Here is a 22,180-nt window from a genome sequence, read left to right on the forward strand (position 1 = left end):
TGCCAGGGACTGGAGGTATGTGAGAATGGGAAGTGGTTGTTTAATGGGTAAAGAGTCTAAGTTTTGCACTATAAAAATTGTTTCCAGAGATGGCTGGTAAAGATGGTTGTGCAGCAATCTGAGTGTACTTAATACCTCTAAACTGTACAGAATTTAAATGTGTTGGTAAATTTAACATGACATGTGCACTTCAAAATTTTTTTCTATGTTTTCTAGTATTCTAAACACTTTGCTTCTTAATTTTAAGAAATACATTTTTAAAAAGGGAATATTTGCATTTAAATTCTGTTCAATAATAAACATTTGAAGAACACTGAGAATGAAAAAGTCATTCCAGGCCATTCAGTTATCATACCTTTCCCAAACAATTTTTGTGTTATGGTTTTTCTTTACATTCATAATCATTTGAATTAAATTAATATTTAATAATTTTAATTTATATATGGTGATCTCCTATGTACTCAAACAAATTAACCAAAATTATGTAATGTGAAATTCATATCATACTTAATAATATAATATTCAAGCATTAAGCTAACATAAAGTGACAAAACTTTATAAAATGCAAATCAAAACCACACTGAGATACCATCTCACCCTATCCAAAAGACTCTGAACAATAAATGCTGGCGAGGTTATGGAGAAAAAGGAACTCTCATACATTGTTGGTGGGGCTCCAAAATGGTGCAGCCTCTATGGAAAATGGTATGGAGTTTCCTCAAACAATTACATATAGATCTACCACTTCTGGGAATATACCCAGAAGAATGGAAATCATCAAGTTGAAGGTATACCTGTTCCCCGATGTTCACTGCAGCACTCTTTACTATAGCTAAGAATTGGAACCAGCCCAAATGTCCGTCATCAGATGTGTGGATATGGAAAATGTGGTTTATCTACACAATGGAATACTACTCAGCTATAAAAAAGAATGAAATACTGCCATTTGCAATGACATGGATGGACCTAGAGAGAATTATATTAAGTGAAACAAGTCAGACACAGAAAGAGAAATATCACATGTTCTCACTTATTTGTGGGAGCTAAAAATAAATAAATAAATACACAAACAACCTGGGCAGGAGCAGAAGAAGACATAACAATTACAGTTCCTTGAAGTTGATATGACAAGCAAACAGAAAGGACATTGTTGGGAGGGAGGGGGGTAAGGGAGGAGGGAGGTAGATTTCAGTAATTGGCCACAATAATCAACCACATTGTATTTTGACAAAATAAAATAAAATAAAATATAAAAAGGGAATATTATATAAATGTTACAAATTTTATAATCTTGAAATATTTAAGCTTTAATAATTACATTTTTATTTTTATGTATTCATAATACATGTATTGGAATATCATGGTATTACTAATACATGACTTTCTAACTTAAAGACTCTATAAATATCAAGTTTATGGCAAAATAGTTAAGGGGAAAATATTGATCAAAGAATGTCAGTGAAGATGCCATAAACTAGCTTCTTTTTTTTTTTTTGTCTTTTTTGTGACTGATACTCAGCCAGTGAGTGCACCGGCCATTCCTATATAGGATCCGAACCTGCGGCGGGAGTGTCGCTGCGCTCCCAGCGCCGCACTCCCCCGAGTGCGCCATGGGCTCGGCCCAACTAGCTTCTTTTGTATCTAGTGAATTTATTAAACACTTAAGTACTCAACATAATTCAGATAAGTATATCTTTGGAAAAATTAGATAATTTAGATGCTTGCCTCATGACCTATTAAAAATAGACAGGCATATTAACTAATTATATGTAAAACAATAATTTTTAAATAAATAGTAGCATGAATATACAATTACAATTGCAGGATTAGTGATAAAAATAAAGGATGAGAAAAAAACAACAAAAAACACTATTAAGTATTGGCTATAGCTTTGTCCAACATGCACTTTGCATTTGTAAACAAATCATGTATATTCTATGTTATTCACATGGCAAACATATCATTTATATTTTAGTTCAATGTAATAAAATTCATTTGTGCACTGGAAAGTATGTAGCAAATAAGTACTTCTTTCACTAGAACACTTTTTCTCCTAATGCAGATTATCTAGTGAGTCCCAATAAAATTCTTACCTGTCATTTGCCTCATTCTGTTTTTCCCCTGTTTATCATTCCTTCTTTTTAGTCTATTTTTTTTAATTTGTGAATTTTCCCCCCTTCCTTAACTTAAGTTTCACTTTCTACCTTTTCTTTTTTATTCTCTCTTACAACATGATTATGCTATTATGCCATTGATAATTACGAAGTTAGAAAACAAGAGAAGCTGGTTTACATGGATGTAAAGTGAGAGATGTTCTGAGTATCTGTGCAATAAACTAAATTTTATTTTAAAGCAATGGAAATTAGCACTTATTTTACCCAAAGTGACAATGACTACACATATGCCTGATCTTCTCTTTAGATGTTCTATCCATTGCTGAAACACATTAAATTATCCAAAAATTAGTGTAGAACTGTCTATAGCATTATACAGCCACCTAAGATATTTTTTGATTACTGTTTTCATAGAATATGTTTTCCATCCTTTTACTTTCAACCTATTTGTGTCTTTATATCAAAAGTGAGACAGTTCCAGATAGCACAGAGTTGGATCATTATACTTATATTCATTATTTGAGTCTCTGTCTCTTAATTGGTGAATTCATTTACAATTAATGTAATGCTGACAAGAAAGGACTGCCATTTTGCTATTTTTTCATACATATTAAATTTTTTTTCTTCTTCATTTTTTTCAATTCTTTCTCTTGTGTTTGATTCATTCTAGTGTAACATTTCAATTTCCTCCTCATTTCCTTTTCTGTATATTTTTTAGTAGTTTTATTTGGTTATTGGGAGATTACACTTAATAGTTAACATTACAATTAACATTACAATTAACATAACTAAATTCATGCCAATTTAATTTGAGTTGATATCAAATTAACAGCATGTAAAAACTTTGACTCTTTTTACATCATTTGTTATTACACCTCTTTTCCCTGTGTAATGGATACGAAAATAATTACACAAATGCTCAAGCACTATGTATGCATTGAGGCCCAGATGGACTGCACTTCAGTAATTTCTCCATTAGGAGGAGCAAAACTGAAAGTGGCAGCCCCTTCTAAAATTAGCCTCTCCCTTTTAAGACAAGGAAGTTTTACAAGAAAATTCAGTTGATTTCACCATTAAAAAGATACACGGATATTGTCAGAATTATGGCTAACAAATGGAAAGCTGGTAGTATCATTGAAATAAGCACAGTGACATTCCATAATGCAATTTGCAAAAGGTTAAGTCGATCCACCAACAAAAGCTTGATCTTAGCAAACATTCTCTCTCCCTACAGAAATTTCCCAGTATCTTTACATATCAATCAGTAACTTGTCTGTCTTTGAGCCAGCAACCTTGCTGTGTTACAATTCTTTATCTTACAGCAGAGACTCTTAGCCTGGGGAAAGTTTCCTGTCTTTGCAGGGTTAACATTTTATATGTACTTCTACGAAGTTAGGCTAAACCTGAAACTACAAGAAACTAGGCCCTGTGAAATATATTTGCTTTATAAACGTAAGTATACTCCACAATGAGTCCCTTACAAGAGATTCATAAGTATGTTATTATTCATTTATATTTTAAATAATAAAAGAAATGGAAGAATGACAAACCTAAAATGCTGTACTGTTGGTTTTTATATTCATCTGTTTATCTAACCTTTACTGGAATTTTGTATTTCTTCGTGTGTATTTGAGTTACTGTCCAGCAGCCTTTCATTCCTACCTGAAAAACTTCATTTACCATTTCTTGGATGGCAGGCTTTAGCATTCTTAGTTGACTATTTTTTTTTATTAATTTGTCTTTTGGATTTTGTTTTTCCTTTCACCTCTTAAATATGTCACTCTCCTGCCTTCTGAATTCCAAGATTTCTGATAAGAACTTGCTTGTTAATCTTATTGAAGATCCCTTGTACATGATATGCTATGTCTCTGTTTATTCTTTCAACATTACCTTTTCGTCTTTTGCATTCAGTGGATAGATTGTAATATATATATCACTGTGGATCTTCTTAGTTTATCCTGATGGAGTTCAGTGAGATTCTTGGATGAGTACACTTATGTCTTTCATCAAATATCAGAAGCTTCCAGTTATTATTTTTTTAAATAGCCTTTCTGCCACTCTTTCACTCATTCTTCTTCTTGGATTCTGATATTGCATATGTTGATCTGCTTGATGGTATCTCATAGGTCCCTTAGGCTTCATTTATTTTTCTTCACTCTTTTTTTTTTTTAAGACTCTGTTCTTTAGTTCAGATTATTTCAATTGTCCTATTTTCAGATTTGCTGATTATTTCTTCTACCTGTTCAAATACGGTCTCGAACTTCTCTGGTGAATTTTTAATTTTAATTACTGTACTTCTCACCTCCAGAATTTTTATTTGGTTTATTTTATAATTTCTATATATTTATTAGCACTCTCCATTTGTTTATAAATCATTTCCTTGGAATCCCTTAGTTATGTGTCCATGGTGTCCTTTAGCTCTTTATTTAAGACAGTTGATTTAAAATCTCTGTCTGGTATCTCTAATATCTAGGCTTCCTTAGAAAAGTTTATGTCTTTTTTTATTTTTTTTTTTTTGAGCCATGATTAGTCCATGCCTATTTTTAGTATTTCTAATTTATTTTTTAAACTTGGGGTTTTTAATATTATAAAGTATAACTCTGGAAATCACTTCTCCCTACTCCCAGTGGTTTGCTATTGTTGGTTGTTGAGGGCTGCAGTCATCCACTTGTTTAGTGACTTTTTCAAACTATTTTGAAAATACTGTATTCCTTATTATGTGTGGTCACTGAAGTCTCTGTTATATTATCTCAGCAGTTACCTAGTGACCTGACAGAGATTTCCTGTTCTGCCTGGAATCAAAAGAAAAGGACATTCTTCCTATCTTTACAAATTGTCTCTGAGCTGGGACATTCCTTCAATGCTAAGCCAGGTTGCCTAAAACTTTGCCTTAGCTTTCACCTTCTGTTTGTGTAGAATCCAAAGATTAGTCACAGATATGACCCTGAGGTACTCTCAGTTTTTTATGAGTATACATCTGGCCCTGGGTATGTGTGCTATGCTCATATTTTCTATAATATGTGGTAGCCCTTCAAGACCCAAGCACTTTCTCTTTAGCCTTTACCTTCCCAGCCTTTTGGGTCTGTCTGACCCAGCAAAATGCTTTCATTAGACACTGCATGGGAAAGTGCTTTAGCCCCAAAAGGACAAAACCAAGGTCAGCCTCTGCAATAGTTCTTTGGAGAACTATCAGACATCAAAACAGCCAAAACATTTTTGAGAAGACACATCTTGCTCTTTTGGCACCAGTAAATCACACTAGGAATGCAAGGCACCATTCCCACAGCCACTACTAAGCTGGGAAATAGGAAATGGTAGGTACTAGGCAAAACTGAACTTTCAACCAAAATTTAGCAGTATATTTCTTCATCAAGTACTCCTCTACCTTTACCAGTCTGTGTTTTGATTTTAGGGTTCCAAAAAGTTGATTCTGTCTATTTTCATCAGCTTAATCATTTCTTCAGTGGAGGAAAAAATTTTTGGAGCTTCCTACTCTGACAATTCCATGGTGTCATGGAAATGGTGTCAGTGATTTTTCTGGCCTCAAAACTTGAACTTTTTTTTTTTTCCCAAACAGGTCAATTCATTTATTTCTATCAGAGTAGTTAATTTAAAACAGAAATCTCAGCTTTTGTTTTCTACCATGTTCTTATGTCTCCTTGTACCCTATGGTCAAAAAGAATTATTATCTTCAAAATTAATTAGATGAGCTGAGCTTACATTACCTTAAACAGATTCCCATTTGGGGGGTTGGTGATTCACATTGCTAAAGAATTGTTCAATGATGATTGGGTACCACTCAACTTTAAATTATAGTTAGTGGCAGAATTTTGAGTTTAGCTTACTAAAGGTTCAGGTATATTTTTATGTTACCACCAGTTTATGAAATAAGTGCTAGGTTGAGTTATGTTATATCACAAAGTAAATTTTTCCTAAAGACATATTTATAATAGAGCTTTAAATACATACATATGTGGAGGTAATAGATTTTGTAGAATAAAATATAGTAGTATAAAAATTAGTAGTGTAAAATATAATGTAGTACATGTGTATGTGGAGACAATAGATTTAGTAGTATAAAATATAAGATGTAGTAGTAAAAACATGACTGTTTAAAACATCAAAATAATGTATAAGAAATAAAACTATTATACCTATCATACAGAACATACAGAAAAAATTTAGTATTTTTTTATTTAAAAAAATACATGTTCCAGATTCAGATCACAGCTTGATCTAGATTAGATAGAATTTCTCTATTATCAACTTATTTACACATAACATTAAGCATTTTTATTTAACTTTCTTATCTCAATGTTTATTTATGTCTGTAAGAGTATTTAATTAATGCCATTTTCCCCAAGTCCCACAAGTGTAACCATGTGAAGGCCAGTTTCTTGAGTATCCATTTTATTATACCTGCCGCCTAACACAGCACCTAACACCAAGGTAGGCAAGCAATTAGAAGGTTGTATGAAGAAAATTTGTAATTATATTTCCATATTAATATGTCAAAAATGAGACATTTGGTGTTTAGTAATTGCAAACACTCTAGTATATTCATGCACAGCATCAAAAAACCTTGCTCTTAGCAGTTAGGGATTAAGGGATTTTATCTCTTGTGAGATGGTTTCATAGTCGAGAATTCATAGAAAAGAATGTGCCCAGTGTAAAAGAATGGGTTAGTGCAAAGAAGCTTCCTGTTTAACAAAGTTTCTAAGTTTTACTATGGACATTTTCCAATGAACACAAAAATAGAGGGATCTTCTAATGAGCTCCCATGAACTCATCATATGATATATATAATTTTATTATATATAATATATATTATTACTATATCTTATACTGGAATGCATAAATTATAAAGCTGTATAATTTAATTATTAATATATTCTAATAATTAATATATATTAATATAATTATTAATTATATATTGATTATATATATAGCTGTTTTCCTACAGTCATGACAACAGATTGTATTGACTAATTAGATCAAAAGGAAATATGTGACAAAATATGTATTTTCTGAAACATGTTAAAAATAATGAAAGTATAACTTATCTGAACCTGGAGGACACAGCTAAAATATTATCAGAAAATAATTTAGATATAAATATTTATATCAGAAAGTATTTACATTTAGATATTTAAAATCACATAAAACAGACAGTTTAAATGTTGAAAAGAAACAAAATAAATATGTGCAGAAAGCATAAATTAATCAATAAAAATGCAGTAATTGCGAGTGACAAGGAGAAGAAAACAAGGTTAGTATGTTACAGATTTCTTTTTACTATATGCTGTGAAAGTGTATAAGTAAAATTAAAACTTTCTGATCTTTATATGGTTCATAAACACTTTCTGTTAAATTATGTGTGTCTAGTGCTTTCATTTGGTTTGCTTTGATTTGTGAACTATTATGAAATTTGCTATATAGAAATTATCTTTTCAAAGTTTCCCTTTCTATTGAGATTCATTTTGGAATATAATATATTCATAGCATAGACTCCTTTTATCTAGATATTCACATGAATTTTAATACTCTTCTTCAGCATAGTACCTAACATTTCCTAATAACATTTCCATAGTACCTAACATTGTTTTTGTGGTATTTCCTCCTTACCAGTTCTTTTGTGTGTGTGTATTTGTGGGTTTTTTCCCCCCTTTCTCAACATTTTTTTCCTTTTTAAGTTAGGAAATAATTTGATTATTCTTTTTGAAGAGTCATTTAGGCATTATTAGTTCTAATGATTTTTTTTTCATTCTATTAAGTATGTTATTCAATCATGTACTGACATAAAATGCTCTCAAAAACAAACAAACAAAAAGAATCAATTAAAGCTAATTTGGTGCTCTTTCTCCATCTATTTCCTGGATGGCCACATTTTTTGCACTTTAATATCAAAAAGTTTTGTTGTGGTGATGATGGTTTGTTTTAGTATTGGCCATTCATGTCATTTTTTGGAGCTTTACCATGTCCTTTCAAAAATACATTTTTATCATCTTTAATTTTATAAATTTTAATATAGTTTTTTATTACTTGTTCTGTTATATTAATTCACTTTTCTTTGAGTTTTCTTATTTTACAATGAATCTTTATAATGCATTGTATTAGTCAAGGTTCTCCACAGAGACAGAATCAATACAATATGTTATATGTGAGAGGGTATTTATTAGAGGAATTAGCTGATGTGATTGTGAAGAAAATCCCACCATAGGCCGTTTGCAACCTGGATACTGGCAGGATGGCTCAGTTTAAGTCTGAAGGCCTCAAAACCAGAGAACCCTATGGTATCATTGGTGTAAGTCCTGGAACCCAAGTCTCGAGCTCTGATGTCCACAGACAGGAGAGAAGAGTGCATCCAAGCTCCAGTGGATATATAGAGAGATTCACTTTTTTTCTCTGCTTTTTGTTCTCTCCTGGCCCCCAGTAGATTGGATGGTTCCCACCCACATTGAGAGTGGGTCTTTCCCACCCTATTAACTCAGGCCGTCAGGCTGATCTCTGCTGGAAACACCCTCATGGACATACCTAAAAAGATAATTGCACTACCTTTCGCAACATTCCTTAATCTGATCAAGTTGACACCTAGAATTAACCTTCACACATGTCTTTTTATGTATCACTTTCTCTAGAATTTTTTTTCTTCTCTTTATTTACCTCAAAAATGTTTTTTTTTTGTTTGTTTGTTTTTATTAGTCTCCTTTACAACCCATTTTCCTTACATAAATAGTACAATTCATGCCTTTTTCCTTTGAAGTTCATCATACATTCTTATTTTTCTGTACTTTTTGAGGACACTTTCCAGGTCCTCACTTTGTCAGATCATGCTATATGTGAACTTTCTTCATTCTTATTTATGCTATTTTTTCCACAGCTTCAACGATCGTTTCAAATGTTCCTCTTTTCTTTATTTATTTATCTATATGATTTTTATTATTTGTTATTAGCATAATCATTGTTACAAATTGTGGTTTTTCTTTATGCCCTTTACCTGACCTATCTTTTATTTAAATACTATGCTGTCATTTTTACCTATTTTAAAACAATATTTTCATCTGATTTTTGCCCAGACTTTCCAGTTTTGGGTTTCCCAAGTAAGCATCCCATGCTCTGATTAGCAGTTGAGTTCAAAGCAAATCCCTAAACTGAAAAGAATTCATGGTTATTTTTAGATTTGTGTGCTAAATCTTCCACTCTAAGTAAGAAAAATTCTTTGTGGAGCCTGAGCACTTGTGGAGAATTCCAGCTTCCTAGTTCTTATTATCCTACATGATTTTAGTTTTCTTCTCTCAATTTCCTTCCATTCAGCTGCCCACTTCATGTAGATAGATCTTACCGTAACTGCTGGGGAATTTGCCCAACCAGGTCCTGCATTTGCTGGCAGAGATGCTGTGTGCCTAGACTTGTTAAAAATGAAATGAAACAATTACAACAAAATCCAAACAATAAATATTTCAGTTGTTATATAATGGGTTTTAAGGGAATTTTAGAACTATGCTTCACTTCCACAATGGCCTACTCCTTGCCTCTTATCTGAAAAACATGGAATTTTAAATATGATGACCAGTTCTGGAAATAATCAGATATGCAAGGTACCTAGGCTTGTATCCAACTACTTACTGAGAACAGCATGTACCTTATTACACTTTACTTATCAAACCATGTCAATACCTTTAACATCCTTTATGACAATACTATGGACATTGCATACTTTAATTCCATTTGTCAGCTTCTTGACATATGTTGTCTCTAATGCTTATGTACATTAGAAATGCTCTCTGTACATTTCAAAGCCTAATGGAAATTATTTTATGTAATTGATTTTCATATATACTTCTCCATCTTTGACCACTCTATTGCTTTAGCATGCCAAATAATTTTGCTCTGGTAGGGTATGTGGCAGTGTTTTCTTATTGTTTATTTTTGTTTTGTTTTCTTTTATTTTTGAGATAACTCTATATTTATTGTTTGGAAAACCCTCCTTTTCTGGAAACATAATTGATTATGCATATTAGTTTGGTACAGGTATTGACCTGTGTACAATGCGTGATGATCAAATGAGGATAATTAGCATATTCATTATTACAAAATGTAATCATTCTTTTTGTCCATTAACCAATTTCTCACTAACCCTCTCCCCCTTTCCCACCTCTAGTAGCCACAGTTCTGTTCTCTTCTTCTGAAAGTTGAACATATTATTGTGATCTTTATTTCTCTTTCTTTTTTTTCTTTTTCATTTATTTATTTATGTTTTTAGCTCCCACTTATGAGTGAGGACATGCAGAATTTCTCTTTCTGTAGCAGTGTTTAAAAAGCACTCAACTACTGCAGGGAGAGTAAAAACTGAGCTATAGACCAGTGCAAAGTTTTCATCTTTAGGGTGGCAGCACTGCAAAGAAAACCTAATTCTCAGTCTTGACACATTTTCTCTGCTAGCCATGGCTGTTGGAAAATAGCGTGATTCTGAGACCCCAATGGGGACAGATAGATTTATATGCCTGAAAAAGTTGACCCCACCCCGACCCCCTCCCCCATTTTCCTAAACACTGTGAGCCAGAGGAAACAGCTCTTTCCTGAATCTGGATACCATGAAAAAAAATTCGTCTATGGTAGATGCATCACGAAAAATTGCCTGTGCTCTTCCAAATCTGCCCATTGCCACTTCTCATTGGTTTCATATCATTTCCTAGAATGAGGTCTTGGCATAGCCATGTGGGGACAAAGAGTTCTTCCCGTGAAAAGAGGATGAGTACACACTGGAAGAGCCACAGAGTCTATCATGATGGGAGCTGCATGCAGGTGTGGATCTGGATGCGTGGAGGGAATATAAGGATGGGTAAAGGAGAGTTAATTAACATGGGAGCACACTCTTTTAGATCAGATTTTAATATCTATGCACAAAAACCTGGAACCAATTTAATTAATTGCTGGGATAACCTTTAGTAAGTCAAGTAGAGATGTCAGAACTGTCTTGCCTGAGTATAGAAAAAGGAAACAAAAGACTCAGAGGATCTGCCTACTTCAGAGGTAGGTATATTAAATTGAGATATTAGGTGAGACAAGAGAACTTACCACCCGACTGTGTTTTCTGGGACATTCCAGAGAGTGCTCCCTTACTGACTAATAAAAATTGCACCAGTGAAGAGGCCCTTGGTGTCTTTGAGAAACACAGTGTTTGCTGTCCTCTGTGAGTAATGATTGACAGTGGGACATGCCATGGAGCAGAGCTCCCTCTATGACTGAGGATGATAAGATTTTGAAAAGAAGAGGCCATGAGGTGGCACTTCAATGCCTTAGGCAAGGCAAATGTAATGTGATAATGGGTAGAGACGCCAAATCGTAAACCAAGGTGCCTTGTTCTGCAGGGGTCTATGGCAGTGAATGACGCTGCATTGCTTTCCTAATGATGAGATAGATAGGAGCTGAATAGGTTTATGCTTGACTAGAATAACCAAGAAAAGGTCAACAGCAGGTAAAGAGAAAGAAGATGTAGTCTCCCGTGTGGGATAATTGATCTTTCATGTATTGCTATACCTGTATTAATTCTCAGAGTCATTTGTTTGTTGATTGATAAGAAGGAAAGATTTTTCTTGAGGAGAAACCTGAAATGCAAACATGTGAAATAAATATCTCATTCATTTTGGCAGTTTGTCAGATTAAATGGGTAAAGGGAAATACATAAAATTTAAAAAATAAGTTGGATTTAGAATCTGACACTGTCAATTGGTGACTTAAAACATCATTGATGCATACTGGTTGTAGTAAGAGTTTCTCAAGGCCAAGAGATCGAGGAATTCTTTTTTTTGTTGTTAGTTGAAACATGATTGTACACGTCTATAAGGTACAGTGTTGAATATCCATACCTGTGTGCAATATGTGATGATGAGATCAGGATAATTAGTATATTCATCATTGCAAAATGTAATCATTTTTTGTGGCCCTTTACCAATTTCATTCTAACCCTTCTCCCCCCCGCCCTTCCCAATTCTGGTGGCCTCAGATCTGTTCCTTCCATTCAAAAGTTCAACAAAGTACTGTGATTGTTGCATCTTTCTTTTACCTACTTATTTGTTTGTTTGTATAGCTCCCACTTGGCACAGAAAGAGAAATATCGCATGTCCTTACTCATAAGTGGGGTCGAGGAATTCTTAGCCCAAGAACATCTTAGAATGAGTCTAATGAGTCCTTAGATCTACTTTTCTGTTTATTTCCCATATTCTCAAGTAAAATTGAGGCAGATATACCTAGAAGCTGACTATACATTCACATTGGTTCACAAACTTGTACAGTAGGTGACATTTTGGTAGGAAGAGCAAAGAAGAACACTTCCACCCCAGTATTCCACAACTTGAAGATGCTAACTTAGAAGCAGTACTGCCTTCTGAGTGGGATTTCAGAGAGAAGTGGAATACTTGAAGACTCAGAGAATGTATGCGTGTTAATTCTCATAATATCTCTGCTTGTATCTCCTGCACAACTCCAGCAAAACCCAGATGATTACTGTAGAATATGGTGGAGGACTACCATATATTTAACTACATGGTAGCTCTAATTGTAGCCAACAGCATCAGATATCTCTCTCTCTTGATATTTCACAATTGATATGTAGTTATTGATCTGGCAAATGCATTTTTTCCAATCAAAAAAGTTAAAATCAATTTTTATTTTCTTGGAATGGACAGTTGAACCTAGGGTGACCAGATGTCCCTGTTTGACTGGGACTGAAGGATTTCCTGGGCTATGGAATTTTCAGTGCTAAAACCAGGAAAGTCCTGGACACAGTGGGAGAGTTAGTCATCCTAGCTGTGCTTGTTGATGATCTTGCCTAAGGGCTATTTTAACTCTCATGATTTCTGTCATGATGTCATTAAATAAACAAAAACAACAAACAAACAAAAACCTTGATCATCTTACCATTCTAGAGATATCCACATTATAGATAGATACTGTAGGGACTCTTAGACAGCTGCAGTGAGAAAGTCACAGTGAAGATCCTTAGAGTTTTGGAGCAAGGCCATGTCTTCTGTGGCAGATGAACTACATGTGGTGAAAGACAGTCACTGTCATGCTCTGTGGTCTTAGTAATGACTAAGCAGCTAACAATAGGTCTCCGGGTATCTAGACCCATCTATCATTTGCTGGGTGTGGTTATATCCAGTAACTCAGAAGGCTGGGAAGGAATGGCAGTAACCACTCTAGGGTGGGAATGACACATTTGGAATAGGACCTAGGTAAGTCCAGAACTTACAAGAAAGCCACATGAAAAGCTGACATACCAATGATACCTGGTACTTTGTATTAATGTTTCTCCCCCTGCTGATATCTATGGCTTTGTGGTTGATTCCCTACAGTCTGATTAGAGATGAGAATAATTCACAGGTGTGTCAACATAAAATTTTTGTGTAATCAAAAGCATGAATTGATGCTTTGCTACAGCTCAACTCCTGAGTGGCACTAAATAATAAAAGTGGAATTTCTCTTACAGGGAAGTGTTCCATGCACATTTTAACTAAAATATACAGAACCAGATAACAAAAGTGGAGAAGGTATTGATCCCTTTTACCATCACTGCTATTGGCTGATTGCAAATGTGCTCTTCTCATCCTTTTCCCCTACACCTTGGTGAATTGTAGATGCTGGTTCTTGAGTATGAATATTTCTGCAAAGAGACACAGTAAGTGTTCTGCTGTGCTTAACGCTATGATTTTCACATAGATACATCAGGGTCCTCATGTTGGTAGACTGAGAGGCAAAGAAAAGCGTTACCACAGTGGTGAGGAAAATCAGTATTGAACATTTTGAGGAATTAAAGCTGCTTCTTCAAAATGGGGCAGGGGAGAGATTCTGAGATTTGGGATATACTAGGACATGCCTTGGTGTCTCCTCACCTGGTAATAATCACAATATCTGCAGATGAACAGTTAGTTAAACAAATCTCAGCCCTGCTCTTGAGAAAGGTCTGCATCATCCCACAGGCAAGCGAGTAGAGCAGCAGATGGTTGGCCATGGGAGGTACAGGAAGGACATGATTGTTATAGTCTCAGGACCAGCTGCAACAATCAGGGCTATAACTTGTCTCAATAATACTTCTCTCTCTCGCTCTCTCTTTTATTTTTCTTTTCATTTATTGAGATTATCACCACTTTGAAGAGCTTGGGAGAGTGTGGACTTATTAAGTAGCATGAGTGGAAGTGAGTAGTGCAGAGTAGGATGTATACAAGGGAGTTTACAGATGCAAACACTGCACACCCTTTACCTGACTGATTCTAACACAAATGTGCTTAACAGTTCTCTGTTCTTCTACTACTTCATCTTCAAGCATGGGTTTGGCTTTTACCTGCTATGATTTTGTTGAAGCTGCAGAAAATTTCTTAGCTGCACATTTACAACATGGAATTCAGGGCAGTTAATGTAGCTGGAGGTGTCCCTCAACTAAAAGAGCAAGGATACTCATAAATAAATACACTTCTTTTCTCCAGAGGAACAATTTTGAGACAATTTTTCCACAGTTACTCAGCAGTTCTTGAGTGTGATTGAACCCCAGTTGCCCACAGTGGATACCGGCTCATTAACACACACGTCGACTGTCTTTTTGTCTTTCTGTCTCATTTCTCTGCCCACTCCTTTCTGTTTCTTAGGCTTGAATTGCCTCCTAAAGGGACAACCAAGTCCATGTCCCTTGTTTTTTGTTCACTTTAACCCAAACTAAGTCAAGGTGTTATACATATCTTTCTCTCTCTCAGAAATTTTTTCATCCTATCCTTCACCAGCTGGCTTCTTCACAGCTTAAATGATACTTCTTCAAATATTTTAAGAAGCAGTATGTCTCAGAATCCTTAGGCACTGAACTACATTTTTTTTTTTTTTTTGCTTTGAAAGAAGTAACTTAATTAAAAATCTTTTTTTTTTTTTTACAGGGTTGCTTTCTGATTTTTTTATATTTTAAACCACATACATAATATATTGTACTATTTGATAAAAATTTGTTAAATAGGTGACTAAATGTGAGCGAATGAACAAATATTTCTTACATATATAATATATGTAGACCCATGTAGTATTTACAAAAATATACAATGCTTATTTTTGTACTATTTTTATCTTATTCTTGGATATTTTGCATCCATAAAAGTAAATACACAGCATAAATAACAATAGCTGTATTAAATGACAATAAATAAGCAAATAAAATGCATTTGCTGAAGTTATGTCTTCAATCCCCAACTTATTTGAAATACGTGCTGTTCCCAATATTTTAGATAATAGAGTGCTGAGATGAAAATATTGTATGTGCATCTTATGTAATTGTCTCCCTTATGAAAAAGTACTTAATGAAAAAATTGCTGGCATTAAAACTGTCCATATTAATAACCACACATTAATGATGTTAAAATAGGGATTCATTAAAAGAACTTAATAAAATAAAATGACCAGTACATTTTCAAATGTCCTTGGTTGTCTCAAAATACATTTTTCAATTATTTTCTTCAAATTAGGACTGAAACAATTTAGACAAGTTGTAGTCATTTCTTACATTTCTTAAACCCTTTTCATTCTAAATCATTTCATCCTGCACAGCATACTTTTACACACACATGTACACACATACTATTGATTTGTTAGAAAAATTGAGACATTTTCCCATTTCATTATCTTTATTTAAATTTTTATTATTTTTATTTATACACATTTATGGGATATAGACTTGATTATCAGTATGTGATGATCAAATCAATATTATTAGCATGTTCATCATTATAAATCTTAATTGCTTTTTGTGTCCCTTACCCAATTACTCCCTTTCCCCTCTCCCCCTTTCCCATCGCTAGTAACTATAGGTCTGTTCTCTCTTTCTGAAAGTTCAGTGTTTGGTTATGGTCTTTCTTTCTTTGTTTCTGAACTCCCACTTATGAGAAAGGACATGTGGTATTTCTCTTTCTGTGCCTAGTTTATTTCACTTAACATAATTTTCTCCAAGCTCATCCATGTTGCTGCGAATGGCAAAATTTCATTCTTTTTTACAGCTGATTATTGTATATATGTACTACATTTTCCTTACCCACTAGTCCATCAATGGACATTTAGGTTGGTTCCATAGCTTGGCTACTGTAGATAGAGTTGTGTGCACATTGGAGTGCAGGTACCCCTTCAACATGATGATTTCCATTCCTTTAGGATAGAGACCATAATTTAAACAGTAGGGATGCCCATTGCTACTGGTATCATATCATTTGCTTTTAAATGTATTGAGTGAACAGAATTAGGAAATATATATTTTTATGAACTCATAATTTCAGTCTGAAATTTCTAATTCAAGTTTAAGATTATAAGTTTTTGTTTTAACATACTTGATTTTATATGTCTTTCCCTTTTACAGAGAAAATCTTGGTGTTTTTATTATTAATGTGATTACTTATTTATTTTGTTACTCACTATAAAAATAATTTTAATGTCTGTTGAATGCATTTGAAAGTTTTAGATTCAAGTCCTTTGCCTATTTTTTTTTAAATAAGTTTTTTTTATTGATTTTCAGTAGTTTCCTACAGATTTTAGAAATTCAAACAGGTATATAAAAAGATGCTCAACATCATTAATTATCAGGAAAATGCAAATAAAAAACACAATGAGATATCACCTTATACATGTTAGGATAGTCATTATCGAAAAAAAAATGTGGGCAAGATTGCAGAGAAATTGAAACACTTGTACACCGTTGGTGGGAATGTAAATGGCGCAGCTGCTATGGAATACAGTAGGGACGTTCTTCAAAAGTTAAAAAAAAATAGAATTATCATATAATATACCAATTTCATTTCTGGGTATATATCCAAAGTAATTGAAATCGATATCTCAAGAAGATGTCTGCTCTTCCCATATTCATTGCAACAGTATTTACAATAGTCAAGATATGGAAACAATCTAGATATCCGTCAACAGATGAGCGATTAATGAAAATGTGATATGTACAACAATGGAATATTATTTGGCCTTAAAAAATAAGAAAATCCTACCATTTGTGACATTTATGGACCTGAAAGACATTATGCTAAGTGAAATAAGTGAGTCACAGAAGGACAAATACTGCATAATTCCTCATGTAAGGGCCTCTAAAAAAGTGAAATGTATATAAGTAGACAATAAAAGAATGATTATCAGGGAACAGGGGAAAGGGGATAGGGGATGGTGATGTTCAATGAGTATAAAGATAGAGTTATACTAAATAAGTAAGTTCCAGAGATTTGCTATATAACACAGTGTCTATTGCTAACAGTAAGGAACTGGGCACTTAAAAAAGGAAGAGGGTAGGTTTTACATTGTGTTCTTACCAAGACAAACAAACAAACAAGAAGGCACACAAGGAAACTTTTGGAGGTAATGGTTATGTTTACTACGTTGATTGTGGTAATGGTAACAGAAATGTATGCATATGTCCAAACTCAACAAATTACATACACTAATTATGTGCAGTTTTTTGGTATACTGATTATACCTCAATAAAAATGAAAAACAAATGAAGTTTAAGATTTCTTTGTGAGTATTTTTATCTTTAGAATTCAACAAAGAATTGCAATGAAAATGCTGTTACAAAGTCTTTTAAATAAATTACTTTTCTATGCATTTATGTGCCAACTTAATATACGGTTAGATTAATTTATTTCAGTTTTCTTTTAAACTGTCGGCTATTGATTGATTTTGAATCAATAAGAGGTATAAAACTTTATATGATAGTAGTAAAATCACAATACATAATAAACATTTACTGGATCTCCTTTATTAAATTATGATAGGAATAAACTCATTTCAAAAATAATGTTCACATTGAATGAAAAATAATGCTATTCTCTTTCATTTTGTGGATGTTAGTTAATCTGGTGTCATAAAAATATATAGAAAGAGAAAGGAGGAGGGATAAAAAGGAAAATTGGTTATTAAGAATATTAAGTGATTAATACATTCACATTATATATGTTCCACATAAGCTGGTTGTCCAATATTTCCCTGTGGGATGCTATTTGTTGAGTGATATTTCACATTGCAAAGTGGTAGTCAGTCATGGATACTACTGAAATGTACATATAATACCAGTGCACCTTCAAGGCAAAGACTTTTCATTTTGGAGCTTAAATGGTGTAATAATGTCACAGACTTCCAGGAGTAAAGAAATAAATCAATATGTTGGTTATATAGCAGAGGCACCCTGGGATTTATCTGACAAGTGATGAGAGCTCAGCCATTTTCCTGCTATTCCTCTACAACTCTATTCAAACTTTTCAATAGAAATGCTGGCCAAATGCAGCAAAAGGAAGAAGAGAAAGAAAAAGAAAAGTCAAATGTTAAAAATAAAAGTGACAATGAATGTGAACTCTCTGACCTTAAATAAATGGGAAAAAAATGTACAAAGTGTGGTGTTGAACAAAGCCTTACTGGAATAAAGAAAAAGTTTTGGTTTTCCATCTGTATAGATTGCTTAATATATCAAATTTAACAAGGGATACTTTTTCAGTAGTTTATTTCACTGTAATCTCATGTCCATAAACAACTTCACTAAATATCTCACAGAGTTTTAAAATCAATTATATATACCCAATAATATTCTGGTAATCTAAATTAAATACTGTACTTGAACACTTTGAGAATAAAATAATAAGTTCCAAAGAATTCATAAAGAATTGACAGTTTCAAGATATTACACTAAGATCTATAGTAAGACACACAAAAAAATAACTTTACTCTCTTAAATTACCTTTCTTTAGTCATAGTCTCTATCTTGAAAGTATTTAATGTGTCTCCCAAATTTTGTGAAATGTGCAAAATATTTAAGTTTTGAAGAGATCTTAATGTCATCACTATATTAAACTATATATTCTTATTATCGTAATTATTTCTTTGGTCAAGAAGACATGAGTTACAGTTATAGTAAGGAACAAAGAAAAAGTAATTATGTTTTAATTTTTAATTGAAATATGTTATATACAGTAAAAGGAACAAAGCTTAAGTGCAAAATTCAGCACTTTTTACTTATTTATACATTATGGCACCACCACTTAAATGATGGAAACATATGTCCAGCATCCCAAAAGACAACCTCATGCCCTTTCTAATCAATATCCTCCCAATCACTTCATTACTGGTAAACAATGCTGAGATTTGTTTCACTATATATTTGTTTTTCCTGGTTTTAAACATATAAGTGAAAACTTATTCAATGTTATGTGAAATTCATTCCTATTATTGTTCAGTAAAATGTTTTTTAAGTATTATAAATAACAATACTAACTTTCTACCATTTTTTACTTAAAGAGCTTTATCGAGGTAGAATTGACATACCCTTTAGTGCAGTTTGGCAAGTGTTGACACATGGATACACCACAAAATGTCACCAAAAACAAGGTAATGAACACGAGTTACCCCCAAAAGTTTCATTTGCCCCTTTGTAATTATTCCTGTCATTCTCCCATTTCAGTCATCCCTAGAGTAAAATTAAATTAAATTTGACCTAAATCTGCCTCTGTACTGTGAATTCCTACACAGCAAATTGCAACATAACCTAGCATATAAGCAAAATGCAATCTAAGTTTAAAGTATATTCTTATAACAATTAGCTGAGCTTCAGCTAATCATAGGCTGCCAACTAATCAAACCATGTCCATATAAGGCAAATGCCAATCTGTGACCTTGATATCAAGCTGTTTCCGGACATCCCTTTCTTTTTCTGTCTGTAAATACTGCCTGCCCACTTGCTGGGTGAAGTTCTCTGAACTATTGCTTGTTCTGAGGGCTTCCCAATTCATAAATTGTTTTTTGCTTAGATAAATTCTATATTTATCTAATAAAAGCTACATTAATTTGTCTGAAGTTTTTCTTTTAACACCAGGAAACCACTGATCTTCTCGCTGTTATTATGAATTCATTTGCATTTCTTAGTATTTTAAATAATGGAGTCATATAGAATGTCTGTTTTTTGTATGGTGTCTTCACTCTGTAATTAGTGGAGACTCATCTTTGTTTTTGTATTTATTGTGTGTTAGTTTTTATTATTGAGAAGCATTCCAATATATTATGTACTAAAGTTGGTTAATCCATTTCTCTGCTGATGAACATTTGACTTGTTTCAAATTTTTGACTATTGTAGATAAAGCTTCTTTAAACACTTGCATGCATGCTTTTGTATGGGCCTATGTAGTTCTTTCTCTTGGGTAAACATCTGAGGGTATATATGCATAGGCATATATGTTTAATTATTAATAAACTATCTGACTGTTTTCCAAGTGGTTCTAATTTACACGTTTCTAATAAGTAGTGATGATGACTATTATTCCATGGACTTATTTACCATCTACATCTCATCTTGTCTGAGGTGTTTAAGTATTTTACCATCCTTAACTGAGTTGTTTGTTTTTCTGTTATCAATTTGTGATAGTTCTTTATGCAGTTTGGATTCATACACTATATCAGAAATGTTTCTTCCTGTCTGTAAGTGGTCTTTTCACTTGAGGTGGTCTTTTCACTTTCCTGTCTTGAAAGTGTCCTTTGGAATGAAAAAGATTTTAATTTTTATTAAGCCAATTTTTGATTACATAATTTATATCTTCGATTACCTACTTAAGAAATCTCTGTCAAACTAATATGTTTTCTTTTGTGAAGAGAAAAATTTTTATTGTTTTATTGTTTGTTTTCCTGTTATTGAGTTTGGAGAGCTTTTCATACATTCTGAATGCCAATCTTTTACAGTTCTCTAACAGCATGTGGTCATGGTTGCAGAAATCATAAATTGTGAATATAATAATAAGGAACAATGAATTGTAGAATTTAAATTGGTGAATTTTATGGTGCATAAATTATATCTTAGTAAAGCTGTTTACAATCCTATTCATTCTCTTAGTAGCATCTTTAGAAGAACAGGACTTTTTAAATTTTAATGCAGTAAAATTTTTCTTTTTTTAGCAGCTCATACTTTTGTTGTCATGACTAAGAAATGTTTGCCCAATCCAAGCTCACAGAAGTTTATTCTTTTCTTTTACTGCAAGTTTTGTAATTTATTTATTTTCGTATTTTTGAAATTGACAGACATAATTGTACCAATTTACTATGTACAACATGATATTTTGAAGTATATATACATTGTAAAATGACTAAATTTAGCTAAATAACACATGCTTTATCTCACATAATTATCACTTTACATTTACTCTGTTAGCATTTTTCAAGAATACAATGTATTATTAACTATAGACTCCATATTGTTCAATAGATCCTTTGAACTTATTTTTTCTTCCTAACTGAAATTTTTTCAAGTTACATTGAAGTCTATGAATTTAGTTTATTTTGTATATGGTGTAAGGTGCAGATTACATTTTATTTTTTTGCATGCAGAAATCCAGTTGTTCTGGCATCGTTTGCTGAAAAGACTGATTTTTTCTTGACTGAATTGCCTCTGCACCTTTACTAAAAATCAATGGACATATATGTGTGAGTCTATTTCTATACTTTCTATTCTGGTTCACTAATATGTTTATATCTGATTCACTAATTGAACACTACCACACCCTCCTGACCCACAGCTCAATAATAAACTCTGTGTCAGGTAGTGTAATTCTTCGAAGTTTGTTCTGCATTTTCAAAGCTATTTTGGCTCCAAGAACTTTTGCATTGCCATGTGACTTTTATAATCAGTTTCTCAATTTCTCCAAAAAAAGCTTATGGGATTTTGATTAAGATTACATTAAATGTATACTTCAATTTGGAGAGAATTTATATCTTAATAGTAAAGAGCCTTGAAAGTAATAAACTCATTATTTCAATCCATTTATTTAGACTTTGTTTCTCATCAATGTTTAGTATATTTCAGTATACAGACCTGTACAACCTTTTTTTAAATTGATCTCCATTTTATATTTTATGCTGTTGCACATGATGTTGTTTTTAATTTGAATATGTGACTGTATAACTAATACAGTCAAATATGTTGATTTTGTGTGTTGCTCTTGTATCTGGTAAATTTATGAAACTTACTTATTTCAAGTAGATGTTTAAAGATTCCACAGATTGTTTTTGAACAG

Source organism: Cynocephalus volans, chromosome 13, assembly GCF_027409185.1.
Source record: "Cynocephalus volans isolate mCynVol1 chromosome 13, mCynVol1.pri, whole genome shotgun sequence".
NCBI classification, from domain to species: Eukaryota; Metazoa; Chordata; class Mammalia; order Dermoptera; family Cynocephalidae; genus Cynocephalus; species Cynocephalus volans.